The sequence below is a fragment of the Oculina patagonica genome, chromosome 7, assembly GCF_052425735.1.
Source record: "Oculina patagonica isolate OP01 chromosome 7, crgOcupat, whole genome shotgun sequence".
NCBI lineage: Eukaryota > Metazoa > Cnidaria > Anthozoa > Scleractinia > Oculinidae > Oculina > Oculina patagonica.
Window position 1 is genome coordinate 20101691 of NC_135764.1, and position 23110 is coordinate 20124800.

The window sequence follows — 23110 nt, forward strand, 5'->3', positions numbered from 1 at the left end:
CAATAACTGCTTAAGAGGGACCTGCTCTTAGGATCACCTGTACATATGCAAGATAAATAAAATCGATTTTCTCATACTTTGTCAGGATAAACTCTTTTACTAACTTGTTTCAAAAATGTATCTTTGAGATTGTTTCGATTTTTATTTTTTTCGTCGAGACGACTCTTCGGATTTGGCCGCTCGAAGCGCCAAATTCGGCTCTAAATTACCACATTTTTCGAAAGCGAGCATAAAAAAAATAATCCGTAGCAGCAAAAGCTGGTACATAGTATTAAAATATCATCTTTCAACAGTTATTTAACGCTCTCAGATCCGAATAAAATTTAAATCTGAATTTTTATCAAATTTTCAAAATTATATGCTTCGGCCATGTTGCATCACGCTTAAATTTAGGTCAACTTCGTGAGCCAAAAAGTCAATCTGGTACATGGATAAGGCTGTCAAAACTATTTTTCTGAATAAAGGTATCACTTCATCTTCGATTTTATCCAAAAACTAGCCTGGGTAAATAAAACGGAAAAAATCGAGAGCGGCTGGAAAACTTGACACTTGAGCTAATTACTTGACATTTTGACCTTTCATGTTGCGATTGTTATCGCACAGATTGATCTAGAAAGTTCGACTTTGGGTCTTATTCCCCGTCAAATAGTATTTTTAGTCTCCCAAATAACCGAGCGAAATCATTTATTATATTTTACAGTAAAAATCAAAGTCTCTTCGAGATATCGACGTTTTTGCATGAAGTATGAGTCGAAGGTTTATCCTGTGCATTGTTCTTCGAACTTATCATTACAGTTTCTTTGTAGTTTAATTTAACAATTTCCTATCTTCGCGGAGGAAATGCAGCCATATAATTTTGTCAAAAATGGCTCGTTCGCGCCGGGTATTTATACACATATTCCTTAACATTACACAAATAAACAGTGCAAATTTCAGCGAGATCTGACAATTCTATACTTTAAAACTGCAAGGACCTTTCGAGGCAGTCGATTACGGCAGCGAAATTAGCAAATGAAACAGCAAAATATGCGTTCGACGCTTTGTTTTTGCGACGCTATATTTGAATTGTTATAGGTAGACCGCCGTTCAATGTGTTCAAGGCCGTATCGTTACGATTGCTCCATGAAAAAGCACGAAAAAAAAAAATACGGATATTTCCGACTACTGTCGGAGAAAACATTGCGTAAACAAATCGTTACACTCAAGCTGCGTTTTGTCTAGGCTCGGCGAGGGTCGGATATCAAGACCCAGGATTAAACAAAAGCCACATATACAGTGAATGCTTTCGAATTATATTTGAAGATGAAATACAAAAGAATTTTGCTGTCTTTGACTGAAATTCCACTCGAACTGCGTAGATACTATCGCATGTTGTAAAGCCGATTCATGCAACATTGCTCTCAACGCGATGTAAGTGCTAGTGATTATTTATTCGTGTTTTAGTTACGCAATCCATTGTTTGTGCGACGCTTTTTATAGATCGCCTTTCAGACACACGTGCGTTGAGATAAGAAAGCTGACATGTCACTTTTAAAATTGTTATATAACGTTTGTAAATGTGACAAGTCACGTTTTTTCCACGAAATCGCAAGTGATCACCCACAGCGGAAAGTAATCCCTTGAGAAATTTAAACAGTCCCTTGAGAAATTAAAAAAGTCCCTTGAGAGTTTACAAATATGTGGATCCAAATTTTGTCTACTAACCCCTATTCTACCATTTTTGCTTGTTTAAGCCTCAAATGAACATTCTTAGCACGTTTATTTTGAGTTACAAATTCTGCAAATTACATCTGGCGGTTTGGCGAGGTCCGACAATGCACGCAATGAAAATATCAGTTTATAAATCACCACCGAGATAAATCTTCCTTAAAAATCGAAGAATAGATAGTTAACTAAATTAATAACACATTTTCCTACCTTTATCGAGCCTATTTTGACGAGACGTGGTAACGTAAATGCGTCCATTCTACGAATCCATAAACTGTCGGCGAATGTTCTCAAGTTACATATTAACCACAGACACAGGGTACCCAAGCACCCCTTGAAGACTGGGCCGGGAGGTGGGGGATGGGTTTTGTACAATGTGTAAAGAAAAACGACTCAAAAAAACGAAAACGCTAAATTTAAAGGCTATAAAGCAAGTTATAGTGGACATTTTGCTTTAACAATGAAAAAACTCTTTGCTTTCGGTCACTTTTCTTGTCCCCAGTTCTTTACTCTAAAAAGGTGCGACACAGGATAATATTTATAATGATAATCATCCTTAGTTTAGTTTTCCTTTTTTCTTTCCACCTGACACGATTGTGTTATCTTTGCCTTCAATAAATTAATTCGCATCTTGGGCAAATAGATACCTAACAAACTGTAGGAAAAATACCGCCGGTATTGGGAATTTTACATGCGCGTTCTCCGTAAATGCATTTTTTCTCTTCAACATCATAGATATCCTAAAATCAAGGAAGCATGTTTGTCCTCTTGTAATTTCAAACACGCATTTCTTTGTCTAGTCTTTTGAAGGCAGTAACTGATTATTCTTACTTTCACTAACATCAGAAGCACTACCTTTTTTAGTACTGGAAATTTTTCATGCTTCGTTCAATAAAAGATTTTTTCGCCTTACACACAGGGGCCTGGGGACAAGTCAGTTTCACATATTAATTCACTTACAACAGTCACAAGCGAGGGCAAGCTCACTTAAAACAGCAATGTACTCTGCTTTGCGCTTGGAATTAAATCCCTCTGTAGAAATGTCAAAATAAATGCACACTGTATTGAGCATTGCAATACTGAGTTGCTTCAGCCGCTTTTCCCTGTACATGGCACAAATATCAAGGTTGTCATACACGATTGGATGCCGCAACTGCACTTGTTCAAGTATAGGTTGCCGTGTGTCGTCCATCATCTGCTTTTCTTCTGCTGCTCTGATGTCAAAGCCAGGCATTCGTGCACATCATTGAGAATTCCTTACAAGATTCCTCTGCAGTTGAACGCATCATGGAGCACACTCTGCGCACACTAAAATCCGAGCATCCCGAGATAACATTTGCCTTTATTCGTCAGGACTATGCTGGGTGTTACCATAACTCAGTCTTGCTGGCAACATGCAGTTTAATGCAGACCAAAACGGGTGTAAGCGTTCACCGAGTTGACTTCAGCGACCCCCAAGGCGGGAAAGGTGCCTGCGACAGAAAGGCGGCCACAATTAAGGCCCACATCAGACGACACATCAACGAAGGCCATGATGTGCAGAACGCCAAAGATTTCATAGACGCCATGTTGTCTAACGGAAGGATAAATGGTGTACGGACTGTCCATGTTGATGTGGGCGATGAAGGAGGGTGTATTCATCCCGAAGTAAAGCTAGCTGGAGTAAGTTGCCTGAATAACTTTCAGTATAGCGAGCAAGGAGTAACTGTCTGGAGAGCGTTTGAAGTCGGACATGCGAGACTAATCGATCAAAGCCAAATTGAAGGTACGTATAGCTTGTACGGCGTACTAGTAATTCAAGATTTTTGGTGTTTTATTTTTTTATTCTTGTAATGCCCAAAAGAAACGGTTTCTATTTGTTATTAAATTCCGATGGCTAGAATAGTTATCTAACATATGGTTACGCTGTGATATTCACAACAAGGTGTTTGAGGAACTCTGATAACTCTGAAAACTTTCAAATTGCTGGCTGAATGACAAAATTTTTAATAGCTGATCTAGTTCCTGAGTTTAAACCCATTTATCAGCACTTTTTGCCTGACTATACCGGTAGATGATTGATTGATTGTTTTAGCAAGATATAAAGTAATTAACATGCATGCCTTATATCATCTCAGAAACGAGATTTCAGGTCAGTTGGAGAAACTAAATTAATATTTAGAGAGTATTTTCTTTAACTGAGAGGCGCAGTGGCCTAATGGTTAGCGCGCTCGCCTCTGAGTCGAACGGCTCTGGTTCGAGCCCTGGCAGGGGTGCTGCGTTGTGCTCTCTCCACAAGGTACATCTATCCACCTAGCTGTATAAATGGGTAACGGCAAATTTACTGCTGGGGGTAACCCCGCAATGGACTAGCATCCCATCCAGGGGGAGTAGCAATACTCCTAGTCGCTTAATGTAACAAAAACCGGGATAAACTCCGGCTATTTACGGGCCACTTGGCTCGGACACAGACTTTACCTTAACCTTATTTTCTATAATGAATCCTGAGTTTGAAAAAGTTTGTCAACTTACAACTTTCAACGCAAACTAAACGCAGAGTACATTGCTGTTTTAAGTGAGCTTGCCCTCGCTTGTGACTGTTGTAAGTGAATTAATATGTGAAACTGACTTGTCCCCAGGCCCCTGTGTGTAAGGCGAAAAAATCTTTTATTGAACGAAGCATGAAAAATTTCCAGTACTAAAAAAGGTTGTGCTTCTGATGTTAGTGAAAGTAAGAATAATCAGTTACTGCCTTCAAAAGACTAGACAAAGAAATGCGTGTTTGAAATTACAAGAGGACAAACATGCTTCCTTGATTTTAGGATATCTATCATGTTAAAGAGAAAAAATGCATTTACGGAGAACGCGCATGTAAAATTCCCAATACCGGCGGTATTTTTCTTACAGTTTGTTAGGTATCTATTTGCCCAAGATGCGAATTAATTTATTGAAGGCAAAGATAACACAATCGTGTCAGGTGGAAAGAAAAAAGGAAAACTAAACTAAGGATGATTATCATTATAAATATTATCCTGTGTCGCACCTTTTTAGAGTAAAGAACTGGGGACAAGAAAAGTGACCGAAAGCAAAGAGTTTTTTCATTGTTAAAGCAAAATGTCCACTATAACTTGCTTTATAGCCTTTAAATTTAGCGTTTTCTTTTTTTGAGTCGTTTTTCTTTACACATTGTACAAAACCCGTCCCCCACCTCCCCAGTCTTCAAGGGGTGCTTGGGTATCCTGTGTCTGTGGTTAATATGTAACTTGAGAACATTCGCCGACAGTTTATGGATTCGTAGAATGGACGCATTTACGTTACCACTTCTCGTCAAAATAGGCTCGATAAAGGTAGGAAAATGTGTTATTAATTTAGTTTACTATCTATTCTTCGATTTTTAAGGAAGATCTATCTCGGTGGTGATTTATAAACTGATATTTTCATTGCGTGCATTGTCGGACCTCGCCAAACCGCCAGATGTAATTTGCAGAATTTGTAACTCAAAATAAACGTGCTAAGAATGTTCATTTGAGGCTTATTTTTACTGTAAAATATAATAAATGAATTCTCTCGGCTATTTGGGAGACTAAAAATACTATTTGACGGGGGATAAGACCTAAATTCGAACGTTTTTAGATCAATGCGTGCGATAACAATCGCAACATGAAAGGTCAAACCGCCAAGTAATTAGCTCAAGTATCATATTTTCAAGCCGCTCTCGATTTTTCCCGTTTTATTTACCTTATCTAGTTTTTGGATAAAATCGAAGATGAAGTGATACCTTTATTCAGAAAAATAGTTTTGACAGCCTAATCCATGTACCAGATTGACTTTTTGGCTCACGAAGTTAACCTAAATTTAAGCGTGATGCAACATGGCCGAAGCGTATAATTTTGAAAATTTGATAAAAATTCAAATTTAAATTTTATTCGGATCTGAGCGCGTTAAATAACTGTTGAAAGATGATATTTTAATACTATGTACCAGCCTTTGCTACTACGGATCATATTTTTTTATGCTCGCCTTCGAAAAATGTGGTAATTTAGAGCCGAATTTGGCGCTTCGAACGGCCAAATCTGAAGAGTCGTCTCGACGAAAAAAATAAAAATCGAAACAATCTCAAAGATACATTTTTGAAACAAGTTAGTAAAAGCCTTTATCCTGACAAAGTTTGAGAAAATCGATTTTATTTATCTTGCATATGTACAGGCGATCCTAAGAGCAGGTCCCTCTTAAGACTGTAGAAGAACTCAAAAGAAACACAGAAAGGCCAAAAAGGGGCATGGATGGGCAAAATTCGAGAAAAATTCGACGAAACTTGAAAAACGTCGGCCCAACATTTTTCAAGTTTATCTCGAAAATCATCCTTGTTTGTTATGTGGCCGTGATTTTGCCAATTTAAAATTTAGAGCTCATAATTCACGAAAATAAATATAATTACCTAAAACGCCGTAACCTAGCCCCTTTTAAGCACGCTATTTAAACCAAATGACAACGCTTGTTTGACTGGCACTTACATGTAATTATAACTTATATAATTACATACAGTTCATTTATTTTTCCACACTCGAATTTTAATTATACAGACACTTAAAGTGTGGACTTGAGTAGTCATTATGAAACTCTTTATCACACCACATTATATTTTCAAGTTATTTTTTTATAGCTTGAAAAAATTATTTTTCATTAAATATGTAATTTACAAATTTATTAAGTCCTTATACTATATACATCTTAAACTGTCTGTCTGTCTGTTTGCATGCATGTTAAGTCTTACCCTCCCCACCTCACATGTTTATAATTACCCAGCATGCACACTGGAGGTTGACGATTAAACGCGCACGAGTCTGTAATGGGGTGCATCGTTGTTGTCTTGGAATAATCCATGGTTCAATCCGCGAATCCTCAACACTCCCTGCGCGTTGCGCTTCTCTAACTTTGCCAAGAAAAAAAGGATACTGTTGAAATTTAAGTTAACGCAAATCTTACCCCATTAAACTACCTTTGTTATATAATTTTAGACGTAACAAATGCTTCAGCACAAATCAATATACGTAGTTTATTTACAGATAAATCAATCGTCCATTCTTATAACACACGTTCTTCAACCTTTAAAATTTCTACGTAAAGGCTCGAAACACAAAAAATTCCTTCTCGAGACTCGGTAATAAACTATTGAATGAGACACAATGCTTCTTGAGGGAATATTCAAAAAGGTCTTTTAACCCTATTCAGACCGGGCTTTTTTTGGACCTTCTCAGACCGGGGGGGGGGGGGCTTCGGAAGCCCCCCTATGTAACTTCCAGAATATGTAAGCAATCAACATGAAACTTATAGGATGTATTGTATGTCCAAAACTCTTTCTTTTGGTATACGTCACGTGGGATGGTGACGTCACATCACGTGACAATTACATCATGATGTCAAAACAGCCGCCATCTTGGATCCGCCATCTTGGATTTAAAATTTTTTCCAAAATGCCAGAAAACCACCTAAAATCACTGAAAAGTACTCAAAATAAATAAAAATGTACTTTAAACCCGTAAAAATGTAAAAATAATTCCATTTAAGTTGACTTTTATTAACAGAAACAATCAAAATTACAAATTTGGGAAAACATGTCTGTCAAAATGCCGTTGCCATGGTGATGTCAAGTTCCTGACACATCATCCAACCCTACCAAATTGTTGCCAGATAAATTTTAGGAAAACTCAGAAAGTTTGGCAGCGTTTGGTTAAATCTTTTAAAAGTTATAAAAGTTCAAAGTCAGCGCGGGCCTCAAAAGCCCCCCCCCCCCCCGGTCTGAATAGGGTTAAAAATACGTCTGATCCTGTTACTCGACGCCATTTTAGATTTCAGGGAGGCAAACTTGACAAAAGGTACGCAAAGTGTATATGTGACTATTACTTTTTCTGCGCAGCTCCACATTTCTCGAAATCTTCTAAGATGTTTTCATGGTTCCATTACTAATAGTTATAGTACCTTTCTGGGTATTTATTGAATGTTACAATGTCAAAGTACCGTATTTTTTTCAGTCTATGATAACTGTCACGTAACACTACGCTTAGTTTGCGTGACAGACAGAGGGTGCCAACTGGACTGTAGTCCAGTCCCTGAACTCTCTCTTCCGCGCGCCCTTTATAGGAGTTGAACCCAGGCGTGCAAAGAGAGAGTCCAGGATAACTTGCATGCGCATGCTCAGAAAGAACCAATCAGAAGCAAGGAGTGTGGCGTCACTTGCTTGGGACGCGTGCGCTTGGTTAAAAATTCTCGCTCAAATGACGAATTGAACTACGCGACCAAGCCCGCGAATAAATGCAAGCAAAAAACTCTGCTCAATTACATCCAAAACCAATTCAATTAACAGCTACAAAACTAGGAAAAGTTGAAGGATAGCGATTTGTGTTTTGGCCGTTAGCTTTAAGTAGACACTGACTGGAAAACTAGGCTTTTTAAACTTATTCCGGTGATCCAGCTTAAGTACACGTCATTTCGTCATCTGAGCGCGCGCGTTTTCAAAAGTGCTGCCAAATATGGTTTTCCCCCCAATTTTGGGGGAAAAACTGCTGCATGCGCATGCAAGTTATCCTGGACTCTCTCTTCGCGCACCTTGGTTCAGCCCCTATAAATGGCGCACGGAAGAGAGAGTTCAGGGACTGGACTAACTGGACTGCCGAATGCCACCCTTCCATGGCCTTGGTCTCAATTATTCCTTGAAAGAAGCTCGAGAAGAGCATTTCGAAAATTTTTGATCCTCCAGCAGTAAATCATCGGATTAAAAAGTGAATTTAACATCATGCAGGTGAAAAATACAGGAATAAACAGACTGTGATTTCTGTTTACAAAGATGCCGCCAGAGATGAAGATCCTCGACACGTTGTTCACGAGGCCTGGTAAGAAGGACAGACACACAACACCGATTATGATTGTTGTAGTTTTCCACGCTTTCTTTTGCTCCAAGAATTTTGCAGTAGCTGCTTGAGAACTCTGCTGGGATATGATCTGGCGCCTGTGACGACGAGAAATCGCGTAAACAGAAATATGACAGTAAGCGATCACTGACAAATTTCCTGCTACCATTAGTGACAGAGCAAAAAATTGCGTTTCCCCAGTCACTAGGTAAGCGTAAATAATATAAGCTGTCACTGTCAACCAGCTGCAGACGACGGCGACAGTAATGCGTGACTTGGTCACGATGCTTTCGTAACGCAACGCATGTTTCATCGCCACATAACGATCAATGCTGATCAAAGCCAAAAGAAACACCGATGTTATGACTGAGAGGATGGTTGACAACGTGACCGCGTTGTATACATTGCAATATGTAATAAACGAGTCAGTCATCAGAAATATCAACGCTGTGATTAAAAGCGGTTGGCTGACCACTCCAACCAGCAGATCTGTGCCCGCCAAATAAGCCAGCAGGATGTTAGACATTCTCTGTAGTCCCTGTCTGGTCTTCACTGCCACTATCACCAGCACGTTCATTACTATGGTAACGGGACACGCCACCAAGTTGATAACAATGCATATCGGTATGACAATGTAGTTTTCTAGTGAGAATATTTCCCCCTTGAGCAGTCGGCAATCTTTGCTAGTTGAGTTTGTGGCATTCATGTGGACAAGCTTAAAGAAGGGGGAAGTAAAATATGTTTAAGAAAAAGGAAATAAAATATCTTTTTAAAACAGGAACTGAAATACTTTTTTGGTGATGATTTATGGGCAAGAACGATTAATCGACTTTTAAAATGTTCGAGTTAGCAGGAAGATCGAGTTATCGAGAGTTTGAGTTATGGGGATTTAACTGTTGTTTTAATCATCGTTCTCCGTTTTGGCTCCCCAGTTTCTACGATAACATTACAAAACAAGTTTGAATATAGCGAATTATCTAAGAAAGCGTACTCAGTTAAACCTTTGATAAGTAAAGTCTTCTACGCTGTCGATAGAGTGTTTAAAGTCGGTTAGTTTAGTCTTGTTTTCTTTTGGTCTAGTTTAACAAGAGTTAAATGTTCACTTACCAAGTCACGCCTTCAGTTGCAGGGTACAAACACAAAGTGTAAAACGTAGACACGAAAGTCGTGTAAAAACTGTTTGAAGTGCATGAGTTATGGAATAATTAAAAGAAGTCAAATGCAAAGTAATATAATCTAGATGTGAAGTTAAGGTCGCGCAGGACCCTTGCTCATTAATAAATTCATTAGCCAAATTTCTTGACGGAGTGCTATCTTGTAAAGCTTTAATTCGCTACATTTTGAACATCGATTCCTCTAAAATTTATCAAAGATATAAAGGGATGATGGAATTACATCATGATTGTCCTTTTACTGAGAGATGACCGTTTGCTGTAATGTTACAGGCTCTTGAAAGTTTAACTACAGATATTACGATTTTGTGTCCAAGTTTTCGGCTACAATAGCGCACCGAATTAGAAGATTATTTAAACTAGTGATGAATCATAACCTCTTTTGTGTTATGACAAGAACGAAATTTTAGATTTCTAAAACTGCTAGAAGTTATCTGCTTCTAAGAGAGTAAAAATGTGAAAACTAAACTTTGAAACGTGCTATCTTCAACTTGAGAACGAAATTTCAAAATTCGCTCTTGTCATAACACAATAGAGTGCACCAAGTTCATGTTCCTCGCGAATCAACTCCTGAAATTCTATATCGGCGGAGAAAACTTGGACACAAAATTGCAGGACTTTCCGCTTCCGAAGACCTTCCGAGTCAATGTTTACAACCGTCTTGTTCTATAGTTCGCAGCTGTGAATCTAATTATGATAATTCGCTTTGTTTCAGCGCACGGTACGCAAAGCTGAGAACAATACCGTCTAATTACTCGTACAAAGAACTTTAAGAAAAACATTTTCATGAATATTTCGTTTGTTGTCGGCTTCAGTCGTCGCAGTTCGTGCATACTCTTTAAATAAATACATACATAATGATTTCAAGGGTCCTGCGCGACCTTAATCATACTCCTTATAATACCGTCAGGAAATCAACAAAAACTAATTACAATATCTTCTACTTAAGAAATTTCGGATAGCATTAACTGATTAAAGATGTCTTTTACAGTGTTCTTTGGTTATCTCATATAATCTTCAATGAAAAAGAAATGAATACGCCGGGAATACGGTATGACACAAAGATGAATTATTAGCTGAATGCTATCTATCTTCTTCTTTAGCAACAAAATCACTTAATAATATAAGATTAAATCATTAACTGCACCTTGCGGCATTGAGCTAAAGTTCTTGGCAGCGCATCCGGCCGAAAATGTTTCTCTGTTTATTTTAAATCTATTATTTGAATTGAATATAAACAGGAAAGTGTGCCGATGGTTTTATTTTCTTATGTTAAGGTTATTAAGAGTGTAATATTGATATTTCCTGCCGCAAAAGTGAGTCTTCTTAAAGGTTTTGATAAAGATTTAAAAATGGGAATTAATTGTAATTTTTTCTGTAATATAAGTAAGTTCTGTAATTATAAGAATTAATTTTTTGGTGTTTGGTTAGTAATTTTAACAATTTTATGTATCAATGAAATTACGGAAATAGTACAACATAAAAAAGATGTGTTGTTTTACTTTTTGAGTGTAAAAGAAAGGAAAATATTTGCTTACAAATAGAATTTTTATGTCTTTTCTCTGAGTTATGTTAATTAATTCTCAGTTTACCCTCCTCTAACCCTGCACGTGGCCTGCGCCGCAGACGAAACTATACCTTTTGTTACTAGCCAGGGTTAGCCTGCGTAGCTAGCGGGATTCGCGACCGAGTGCGAGTGCTTATGACGAACGAAAGAGACAAAGCCGCGGAACCGCGAGGAAATTGGGAAGGAGTCGAGTTAGATTACGTCTGCGACGCAGGCTAGCCTGCACGGGGCCATGTGGCTATTGAAATCATTTGCTCGTCATTTGTCTCGCGTCCGCCGGGTTTTGTTTTGTTTTGTTTTGTCTGCCAATAGGCCGGAAGTAGTTAGGCCAGAGACAGAGGACCTTTTTCCCTTTTCCCCTCTATTTGTGGCTTCTGTTCCGTGTAAGTAGTCACTGTGTGTGAGGTAATACCCCCTGCTCAGGCGCCAAATTTTAACGGGGCGGCGGCGTTACTCAAGCAATACCTTCGAACGGTTTTAGAGCCTTTCCATAATAGCATAGAGGCTTTAGTAATCCCTGTGTTGACCGCTACGAATCTGATAGAGTACATTTGAATTCATTGGGTCAATACGGATTTACTTCTTCAGTTTGTTTGCTTTTTATTTGGCCACAATTCTTTCAATATCTTTATTTTGTTATTATTAAGGGAGCCCATACAATGTACTTGTACATTTGTGTTTTATTGAACCTCATGGAGCCCTTGTTGCTCATGTTTTTATTTTGTTATTGACTCTGAATTCTTATTGAACCGTTGTTGCTTATATTTTTAATTTGTTATTGTTGATGAGCCCATGTTGATTGCTCATTTGATTTATTTGGAGCCCCCGTTGCTCAAATCCTCAATGATGGCAAGTATCTCCATCAGTCTCCCGGTCTAATGGAGTATGGGGCAACTTTTCAAGTTTTGGCCTTTAGAGGACCATAGCCTTGCAAGCCAACTGGAGCGTCGGAGGTGGATTCAACACGCATGCGCTATCCCGACTTAGTCTGCTATCCCCAGATTCCTGATGATGTGTACTCGATCGAGAGGGCTCCTGAAGCCCTGCGGCTAGCAAAGACCATCGTGGAAAGAGTTCGTTGTGCAGTAGGAAAGTGAAAGCCTTGTTGCGATAGAGTGGCGATCTACCTTAAGTTAGGATTAAAGTGATTATTTACCAAGATATCGATTCAGTCAAATTCGTTTCGAGTGAAAAAGTTTCCTGTTAAATTGAAAGCCACGAGAACGTGCTTGCGTTTTAATAAGTTGCTCACAATACAGATTAACGAATGTCACATTGTTTCGTCCGAAAAAAAGAAATGCATGAGAAGACAATTAAGACTAACTAAGCGCTGAGCCGAGCTTGTATCGCAGGTTTATTAGTTCCCTTTCACAGCCGCAATCAAGAAAGCCAAAGGCGGAGTGGTAGGCTGTATGTTGTCCCTGCAGACTGATAGCTGTGTAACACTTTCCTCAGTGGAGGCTAGTAAATACTACAGTTGTAGTCATTTTAATTACATAGTTAGTGATTAATTAATTAACTAGTTAATTAATTAATTAGTTTTCTTATATGAAATGGGAAATAGGAAGCTCTAAGAGATAGTAAGAGGTTTGAGACGTGGTCTTGTGTTTTCTTAGCTTGTGTTTTATTGTACTTATTCAAAAAATTATTTCTGAGATCATGTTCACAACTCGGGTAGAATCAGAAATTTATGGTACATTAAAATAATCAAAACGTTCAGTTATTTTTAACGCTATCAGCAATAATATTTAATCATGAGAAGCGGTGTAAACCTTTTGTATTAAGATTTATCGACATTTATGTTTTGTGTTTCTACAAAGATCCTAGTAGGCTAGTGCAAAACTTTAACAAAATCCTTTTGCAAGTTAATTGTGCACCGATAAATGGGTTTAAACTATGAAATTAAAAAGTGTTGTCAAGGTGATTTACTTCAGTCGAAATAGCTAGTAGACAATCCAGTAGCCACACACTGCCCAGGACTGCAGGTTCGGAAACTTTTGCAGACTGCAGTAAAACTAAAGTAGTTGAACTTCCCATTAATTACTGGAGCAGCGCCGCTTCCACTAAGCCCGTCGGCATCAGGAGCACGCAATGATGGGGCATCGAAATGATATTGGTAATGTCGATCTGTTTGACGAATTGAATGAGGTAACACAAAAATCAGATATGAGCGTGAAGTTTCTACTAGACCAGGTGTGTTGCAAGTTATTAAAGGGCAGTCTGGGAAGAAATATTCATTTCTGTTATTTTTAGGCGTCTCAGAGATTATTGTATCAGTTGTTTTAGATAGTTTTCGTCTTCCTTTCAAGAAGATTCCCTCAGAAAATTTTTCAAAAGCTATGTGTCATCTTTGCATCATTCTGTATTTGTAGATAAGCTATTTAGTGCCTTTACATTTTACCGGGTTGGCAGAAGTTAAGGCTCCTTCTTATATGGTTTACCCTTTAGTGTTTCGAATTAACCCTATGGAAGAAGAGATAAACATTTTTATGAACAAGGATTTAGTGCGTAAACGGGAATATCACTTTGCCCTATTCTAAAAGGGAGTATTTATGGTTTTGTTTGGTCCAAGTGGCTATTACCTATCACCTATATAGCTATTCACACCCTGATCATCGCACATTCATATTGTTAGGTTTTCGCTTGCTTTTCGTTAGGTGACGCTTAGTTTAGGTGTTTTTCTGTTTACTGTATTTCCATTTGGGTTGGATCTTTATTCCATGCCTCAAGTCGCTCGAACTGAATATTGAAGGATTTTAAGGGGGTCAACATTGTTCTATTCCTGGACGAGGAGAAGTTGATCCATATTGATTATTACTCTTGTGCAGTCTTAGATCCAGTTTACGGAAGTTCAGATTTATTTTTTAGCTATGGCGGGAAGTTTTAGTGGACCCTTGTTAATTTTCGAATGGTATAGTATAGAACACTATCTATAGAACAATTCCTATTTCGGATAGACGGTTATTTTTACTTCGCATTTCTGTATGTCTTCATAATTGTTTCAGAAAAAAGTTTATGGGGAATTGTTTAGCCTGGCTTGGGGGAAATTTGTTTCCATTGGTGTAGTATTTGAGGACATTTCCCGAATTATGACTAGTTATTACAACAAGGAAATTGAGGCTGCGCAGGATTACGATTTCACTAGACGTTTACTTTGGCCCAATTTATTCTCTAAGAAAACATGTTGAGTATTGAAGTGGACTGGACAGGATGAATTTGAAAAGTCATTATGGATTGGCCCGTCTTATTGTATTGTTAGCTCAGATGCTAGTGCCACTGATAGACGGTTATTTTTATTTCTGTATGTCTTCATAATTGTTTCAGAAAAAAGTGAACAAGTGCGCCATAATGATAACTGGGTGCATGTATACACGTTTGTGGTATGACTTGTCTGGAAAAGTTTTTGTCATTTCAGCAAGGCTCTTATGTTAAGTTGGTTTTAGATAGTTGTTCGTTTGCAGAGTATTACATTCGAGTAGCACGAAGTTGAAGTTTACATGTTATATAGCCCAAAATTTTCAGCTCCTATTGACAGCGGTGTCAAATTGTATGCTATGGTTTCCCGTACGGAGCTCGTTGTTAGGATTATAAAGTCGCATTATTTATACATAAATGGTTGACTAATTACAACTCATCATGTTTTCAAGCATTGAATATGGGTGGGAATCCCATATAGTGGTCTACTTTGTCAGTTTGGCAACAACTAGGTATGTTTTCACTTTAGTTTTTGAAATCCATGCAGGACTTACGGATTGGATTTATTAATTCACTAGGTATTCACTGCTCGTATACATGCAAGGCCATTACCACATTTATCGTACTGTTCTGGACCTCGTCTCGTTTTTTCCTAAACTTTCAGAATAATTGCTCGTTTTGCAATAGATGGCAAGCTGTTTATAGTCTTTATAGCAAGAGTGTACTGGAACATCGGCGAAATACTGTTTTACTTCGAGCAGATTCTTTCATTTCAACATTGGTAGCTGTTTGTATAAAGTTTTCGCTGATTACAAGACCGCTGGGCCAGTTTCTATTTATGTTTGGTTAAGATTGATTGACGTTATCAGAAAGGAGGCGCTGGTCTGACTTTGGGACGCTTGTCCATTCACTCATCAGAAGGAGGCGCTGGCCTGTTTTTGGGACGCTTGTCCATTCACTCATCAGCAAGGAGGCGCTGGCCTCATTTTGGGTCACTTGTCCGTTCACCTTTCAGAAAGGAGGCGCTGGCCTGATTTTGCAGAGCAATTTGTTTGCATTCAGCTTATGTTAATTTATTTCAGTTTATGTGCTCGCTCGCTTCCATGTAGGTTTATATGGATACAAATGCCTGTCACTTCTCTTTTTTCTTCATTATAGATGTTAACTATTCAAGGTTATCAGAGGAGCCCCCAGCTAGCAAGAAACCAAGCACGAAGGACGTACTGAAGTTGTTTATGAAGGTTACTTCACAGCAAAAAGATATTCAAAAAAAAAAAAAAAAAAAATCGTCAAGTTCTTTATAAGATGCGGTATCTTGTCCTCATACTGTCTCAGTTTCAGTTGTATCGCTTTACAAGCCGCATGCGTATCTTACGTAGTTTCAAGTCTTATGCTGCTTTTATTTTGATTCATGTCCGCATTATCATTAATCATTTGGCCGGATAGCTCAATTTGAAATAGTTTTTTAATAGCGGTTCAGCGTTTGTTAGGGTGTTTATCTCTGCTAATAAAATCATTGATAAGTATGCTGCTCCATCAACAAGCCTGAAGGACTTGCGCTTAGCTTGCATATGTTTGTTAGGTAGCGAAAGATTCTTCGAAATGATGTATTGAATAGTTTGTTACCTTAAGCTTAGCTTTTGGCATTTTGGCTGTTCATTCTAGTTATTTGTTCCTTACGTACATGTGGAAATCTACTGATGTTTACAGTGAAGGGACTAATGTTTAAATTAAGAGGTTATGTATAAACTATATTATCTCGTCTCAACAACAGCTTAACATTATTGGATCAATAAGTTTTTTGTGGTTTTTCAATACCGTCTAGCATAATGGTACCAAGCTGTTATGCGCAAGATGTAGGGAGCTATTGAAGAACTGTAAAGGATCTTGCTCTGAGTATTGATAGCATAAGCTCGAAGAAGCTACATCCGTGGTTAGAAGTAGCGCCAATTTATCACAACGATTACTTTTATTACATTGTACATATAATTATTTTGAAAAAACTGCTCACCTCATCCTAACTGATTTAATAAGTATTTTGGTACTTCTATTTTTTCTGGTAGGCGTCAACATTAGCTCTAAACGTTCCTTTTTCACTGTATGAAATGTATCAATAAATGTCAGCTTGGATTGCCTGAGCATCCAACCATCATTCCCTTGGTGTGTATTTTTTGCAGTATTGAAGAAGAAAATAATTTACTTTCGTTTGAGCGTAGCGAATTAGAACGTAAGAGAATTATTCTCGGGTCTCCTCGTAACTCCTCGCGGGAACGTAATCCCGCCAAAATACATTAATATAATTTATGAATTTGGTTTGGTGCGGCAAAAGCACGACGTTTGAACTGCAGCCGTGCCAGAGTCATGTAGCACGGCATAGCGTGTCGAACTAAAATGCTTTGCCCGAACTCAATTCAAAAGTTTGATTCAGACGCCGTGCTTCTGCCGTGCTTTTGTCGAACTTTATTCCTGAAGTTAGTTCGCCACGGCAGAAGCACGACGTCTGAACTAGGCCTTAGTTTTTGTCAGTCAGAAATGTTCACCCAACACAATATTTGACAAAACATTCGATCCTTTTGTCAGGGATTAATAAGGCAGCGACAACCGAACAATGCATTTCGCGAGCGAGTTTTGTCCCTACACTCCTGGCTGCACACTAGGTGGTTGCCGATATTTGGCTTGAAATCTGTTTCTAATCCTGATTTCCTCTCCTTCCAAGCCATTTTCTTTCCATGTCTCACAAACAAGCGACTAGAAAGCGCGAAATGTTTTCCTGTCCAGAGCGCCTCTTGGGACTTATTTAGAATCTTTCCTTGTTTTCTACTAGCTGGTTTGCGCCCAGTAGGTGACTGCGGTATCCACAGTGTTGGCGTCTGGCTTCGTAATCCTTTTTAATATAGAGGCGAAAAAAGCGACTTTGTTTTTATGCGAGAGCCTCCTCTATAAATGAATTTATAGGGTATAAGAATTTTACGGATTGCCACGAAATTTCAGTTGGTCCGAAGATTCCCAAGACATTTAGCAACAAAACCGTGCGAGGGATTTTTACTTTTCGAAATAGATCTCCCGCTATGGCCTTTCTAGTTACACTATTCAGCATGGTCTTCCACATATATAACCGTAATTTAAATATAATTTTTTATTTACAAAAACGTGCTGTGCGAGCTATTACCAACTCAGACTATCGAGAACATTCCGCCCCCTTATTTGCTAAACTGGGCATCTTAGATATCTTCCAAGTCAGTGCATTGCAAATAGCTTAATTTATGTTTTACTACCATAACCAATTATTACCCCCGATGTTTCTCAATTTGTTTTCTACTAGTAGTCAAATACACAGTTACGACACAAGAATAGCCCCGGGAGAATAGCCAAGTGTTATCGACCACATCACTGTCGTACAAATTTATTGCAGTTTACAATACTTTTCCAGGGTCCTAAAATTTGAAGTTCTCTACCAGAATCGATCATTGGTTCGAGTAGCTTCCCTTCTTTTAAGAAAAAATGATTAAATTTCTAATAAAATGAGTCTGAAATTGGCCTAGCTGCACATTCACAGCGAAATTACTAACATATTGCTAACCCGAGGTGGCCTCCCCCATAACGCCATAAGCCTTGTGGTTTCTTGGAGGTCTCCTCGCCCTATCTTTTTAAGTTATTTTGTACGTATTTATTTCTAAAGTGGCAAATAAATGATGATGATGATGATGATGATGATGATCGGTAAAGTTTTGATACACAAAATTGACAGATAATTGCGAAGTAACCAATTGGAATATCGCTAAAACTCCATGTGACTGATACTATGCAAACGTTTTGTTCGTGCGGCTGAATTCGATACCCGATAATTCCGCTAGAAACGACACCGGTTTCCGGGCCGTTCTTTCTGTGCAGTTAAATATAATTTAAGCGAAATATTAACATATAGTTTACGGTGGCTGAGTTTAAAACAGCGCGCTAATAAATGTTTTGGCTAAGAACACCCGGTAACCTTAAATCTCATGTTCAAAAACCGGATAACACATTACAACGGATGAATTGCAATCCCCGCGGATTAAAAAAGGACATGTAGCTTTTAAAAATACAAATAAAGCAAAAAGCTAAATTCTGTAGATACCTTTAGATAGCACTTCAGTGTTTCGTGGAAACGGCTTGCACCTTTCAAATATAAACGGCAAATGTCTCTTCCAGTCGACTATTCCTAAATCCACGCACAACGACTGGGGGTGTGGAAAACGCTCTCATTCGTGAACAAAGGAACTTTTGTTTGTGCAGCACAGTATGATAGTACTAGAGATAATTAACATTCACAGCCCCCGCTGTTAATCAGGGGGTTTTTATGCTTTTTTCAGCACATCCGTTACTACAGTCAATAACACATTTGCACGATGTCGACATTTGACTACAAATACCAGAATTCATTTCGCCTTTCCTTTGTTATTCAAATTTTGAATTCCCAGTGGGGTTTGAAAAACAATTGCTCTAATTAGAATGACAAAAAGACAAAGTGGAGGGTTCTGGTAGTTGCAACTCTTTTGAAGGTAAGTTAAGGTCGCGCAGGACCCTTGCTCATTAATATATTCATTAGCCAAATTTCTTGACGGAGTGCTATCTTGTAAAGCTTTAATTCGCTGCATTTTGAACATCGATTCCTCTAAAATTTATCAAGAATATTAAGGGATGATGGAATTACATCATGATTGTCCTTTTACTGAGAGATGACCGTTTGCTGTAATGTTACAGGCTCTTAAAAGTTTAACTGCAGATATTGCGATTTTGTGTCCAAGTTCTCGGCTACAATAGCGCACCGAATTAGAAGATTATATAAACTAGTGATGAATCATAACCTCTTTTGTGTTATGACAAGAACGAAATTTTAGATTTCAAAAACTGCTAGAAGTTATCTGCTTCTAAGAGAGTTAAAATGTGAAAACTAAACTTTGAAACGTGCTATCTTCAACTTGAGAACGAAATTTCAAAATTCGCTCTTGTCATAACACAATAGAGTGCACCAAGTTCATGTTCCTCGCGAATCAACTCCTGAAATTCTATATCAGCGGAGAAAACTTGGACACAAAATTGCAGGATTTTCCGCTTCCGAAGACCTTCCGAGTCAATGTTTACAACCGTGTTGTGCTATAGTTCGCAGCTGTGAATCTAATTCTGATGATAATTCGCTTTGTTTCAGCGCACGGTACGCAAAGCTGAGAACAATACCGTCTAATTACTCGTACAAAGAACTTTAAGAAAAACATTCTCATGAATATTTCGTTTGTTGTCGGCTTCAGTCGTCGCAGTTCGTGCATACTCTTTAAGAAGGACTTTAAATAAAAACCGCGCTTGCACTGGCAGAAAATTGAAAAATCAAATTCCTTCATTATTTTGCTCATTAATAGCTTTTAGGTAGATAAGAAACCTGATGTATTTTGTTCCCCCAGAAGTCTTCTAATTTCGAGAAAAAAAACCAAAGTCAGTTTTCGTGATCGGAGCCTCAAAGTGACACAATTTCAACCCGAAATTCGCTATCGTTAACTCTCGTCGCGTTCACAAACAAAGCCACATTGAAAACTTTGGATGCTTTCTATCAACAGAGAAACTCTTTTCCATTCGCTAAAATATAATTTCAGGGCTTAAGCAAAACTCTTCGAACTGAAATAATTAAAAAGGTGGGGAATACTTTTCACGATACTAGAAAGTCGAATTAAACGGCAGTTTTCAACGGAATTATTTATTATGTGGTATAACTCCAAATTTTCTCAATTGTCGTTTAAACACACATGTAAATGTTTATCTAAGACATACCTGAGAATTGGCTTTGGTTGTTGAAGCAGCATATTTATCAATGCATCGTAGTCCCACAAAATGTTGTGATATCGATCAAACTAGCCTAACTTACAGCTAAACATTTCTTGGCTCCAAAATGCAACAAAGCAACTGTTAAGCGCGAAATTCCTTTTGCATCTTCATCCTTAGCAATTTTCCTTTATCGTGGTTCTTTTCTCTTGACGAAAGTGTGTACAGAACGCCAGAACGATCAATTTGCTTCCTCAAACTGCGTTGTCGGTGCTGAAGAATTGTTTTGCGTTATTTTAACTCCGTGACATTCTCGACCCCAGAGCTCTTACTGCGCAGACTCACTTACGTCACAATATCGTGTTTCATGTCACGTGTATTATGTCACGTAAGTCACAAATCTAATCTTGTGGCAAAATGGCGAAGAGGTTTTGCGATCAACATGGACCTTAAGAGGCTGTATCTGTAATAGTGGTCTGCCCGATCTGGCTTGTTAAATAGATTTCGCTCTTTTCTGGTGGGTTGCAAGACTTTCATGTACTTATACTAAAAACACAATTCACTTGACCGGATCATTAATTTTTTTCGAGTTTTTAAGGATTTTCGGTTCACCCGAACGAGCACTTGTAACGATCACTGTCAAGGCTTAAATTTACCACAACTTTGAAAATTAATTAAAAAAGAACTAACAACTTCTGTACCAAACAAACACTACAGCCTGTTAAAATATGTCTTTTTAATTTATCACACCAACTTTCACGAACATTGAGCTCGAATCAAGCTAACAGCAAAACATTAATGACACCCCTATCACACACCTTGATGAAACACTTGAAAACGGCTCAGATTCAAACTTTATTTTTGAAAAAGTGAGGCGGTCTACTTCAATCAAACCAACGCAGCCGAAAAGTAGATGTAATAGAAAATGTTCCTATCGAAAAAAACCTTTTGGTATCGTCTTAATGAAATATTTACAGCTGTGTAAACTTGCCCAATTTCGAAGATCTTCATGTTTGCAGCCATTTTGAGGGACTCGTCAGGACGAGGAGTTTCATCAATTGGCCTCGCAGACATACCTCACACCTTCAGAAATAAACAAAGATTAGATATAAATGTAGTGCAGTTCAACTGAAAGAGAATAAATCGTGTTTAAAAATGGAAGCTCGACTTACATTTTGACTGTTACGGACGTCTACGGACGTACGGTTGTTACTATTGGAATTTCGCTCGATGATTCCACTAGAAATAACAATATTTGACATACAAACTTCGACTTAATGTAACCTATGAATCAGCTCAAGGCAGTAACTTTGTGCTTTTCCTTCCTTACTGGCGTACAGCAAAGACTTTCCATCGCAAAACGTTGAACGTCGAAGAAACAGCTGAAGAAACGGCCTGTCGGTCACTACTTCATGTATGAGGCACTATACGGTACACATACGGTACACAACGGTACTCCATACATGAAGTATATAACCGACCAATCGATAAACATATGTCAGTTTGGTCTTCTTTACTAAGGATGGGCCGATACTGGTTTTTCAAAACGATACGATATCGATACGATATTTGCCTTTTTTCTCGATATCGATATCGATATCGATATTATGACGTCATTTCCGTCCTGATGTCATTGGTTTGTCACGTGACCATACAAAGAACAGACCTGGCATTATAAATGTTAGCCAAGAATGCTGATTTTGGTCTTTTTGTTTCACTGTTGCATCAGCAATGTGTGGACATAAAGTCAAGGCAAGAAAAATTCAATTATTGACAAGAACATCAATATTTCTTTGAGCAAAATTGTATTTTTCAACCGCAGGTGCTGACCAGAAGACCGCAGGCTCAGGTCACGTGTGCAGTATCGAAAGCGTATCGAAAGTGCGATATTTTTCGAAAGTATCGATACTTTTCAAAATTGTCAAAATATCGATGTATCGAATATTTGGTATCGAGTATCGGCCCATCCTTATTCTTTACCTGATGCTTGCTGTTTTGTCGTGAAAACAACTTCGCTGTACGCCGGTAAAGAAGGGAAAGCACGAGGTTACTACCTTTAACTGATTCAAACGCTACATTCAGTCAAAGTCTGCGTGTCAAATATTGTTATTTGTTGTGGAATCATCAAGCGAAATTGGAACAAGAATGACCTTACGCCCGTAGAAATCGTTGAAATGTAAGTCGAGCTTCCATTTTTAAACACGATTTATTCTCTTTCAGTTGAACTGCAATGCATTTATTTCTAATCTTTGTTTATTTCTGATGGTGTTAGATATGTCTGCGAGGCCAGTTGATGAAACTCCTCGTCCTGACGAGTCCCTCAAAATGGCTGCAAACATGAAGATCTTCGAAATTGGGCAAGTTTACACAGCTGTAAATATTTCATTAAGACGATACCAAAAGGTTTTTTTCGATAGGAACATTTTCTATTACATCTACTTTTCGGCTGCGTTGGTTTGATTGAAGTAGACCGCCTCACTTTTTCAAAAATAAAGTTTGAATCTGAGCCGTTTTCAAGTGTTTCATCAAGGTGTGTGATAGGGGTGTCGTTAATGTTTTGCTGCTAGCTTGATTCGAGCTCAATGTTCGTGAAAGTTGGTGTGATAAATTAAAAAGACATAATTTAACAGGCTGTAGTGTTTGTTTGGTACAGAAGTTGTTAGTTCTTTTTTAATTAATTTTCAAAGTTGTGGTAAATTTAAGCCTTGACAGTGGTCGTTACAAGTGCTCGTTCGGGTGAACCGAAAATTCTTAAACACTCGAAAAAAATTAATGATCCGGTCAAGTGAATT

General features: G+C 38.2%; 1 protein-coding gene and 2 long non-coding RNA genes across 8 annotated transcripts in view; 1 reads left to right on the top strand and 2 right to left on the bottom strand.

Annotated features, from left to right (window-relative positions):
* LOC144661120 (methyltransferase-like protein 27) overlaps positions 1-23110 on the bottom strand; it is a 73188-nt gene that overhangs the window by 29940 nt on the left and 20138 nt on the right. The window contains exon 1 of one of the 6 annotated variants that reach the window (XM_078521836.1): positions 18643-18700. The exons of 4 other annotated variants lie outside the window; for them this stretch is intronic. The gene's annotated coding sequence lies outside the window, so the exon portion shown is untranslated. Of the gene's footprint in view, positions 1-1917; positions 2000-18642; positions 18701-23110 lie in introns of those variants that run through there. One more of the 6 variants, XM_078521834.1, reaches the window with a different exon arrangement.
* On the bottom strand, positions 21165-21805 carry LOC144661131 (uncharacterized). Its single transcript, XR_013572213.1, has 2 exons — positions 21491-21805; positions 21165-21401 (listed from the first exon to the last, which is right to left on the bottom strand). It is a non-coding gene; the product is annotated as an uncharacterized LOC144661131 (long non-coding RNA).
* On the top strand, positions 22297-22820 carry LOC144661134 (uncharacterized). Its single transcript, XR_013572216.1, has 2 exons — positions 22297-22494; positions 22591-22820. It is a non-coding gene; the product is annotated as an uncharacterized LOC144661134 (long non-coding RNA).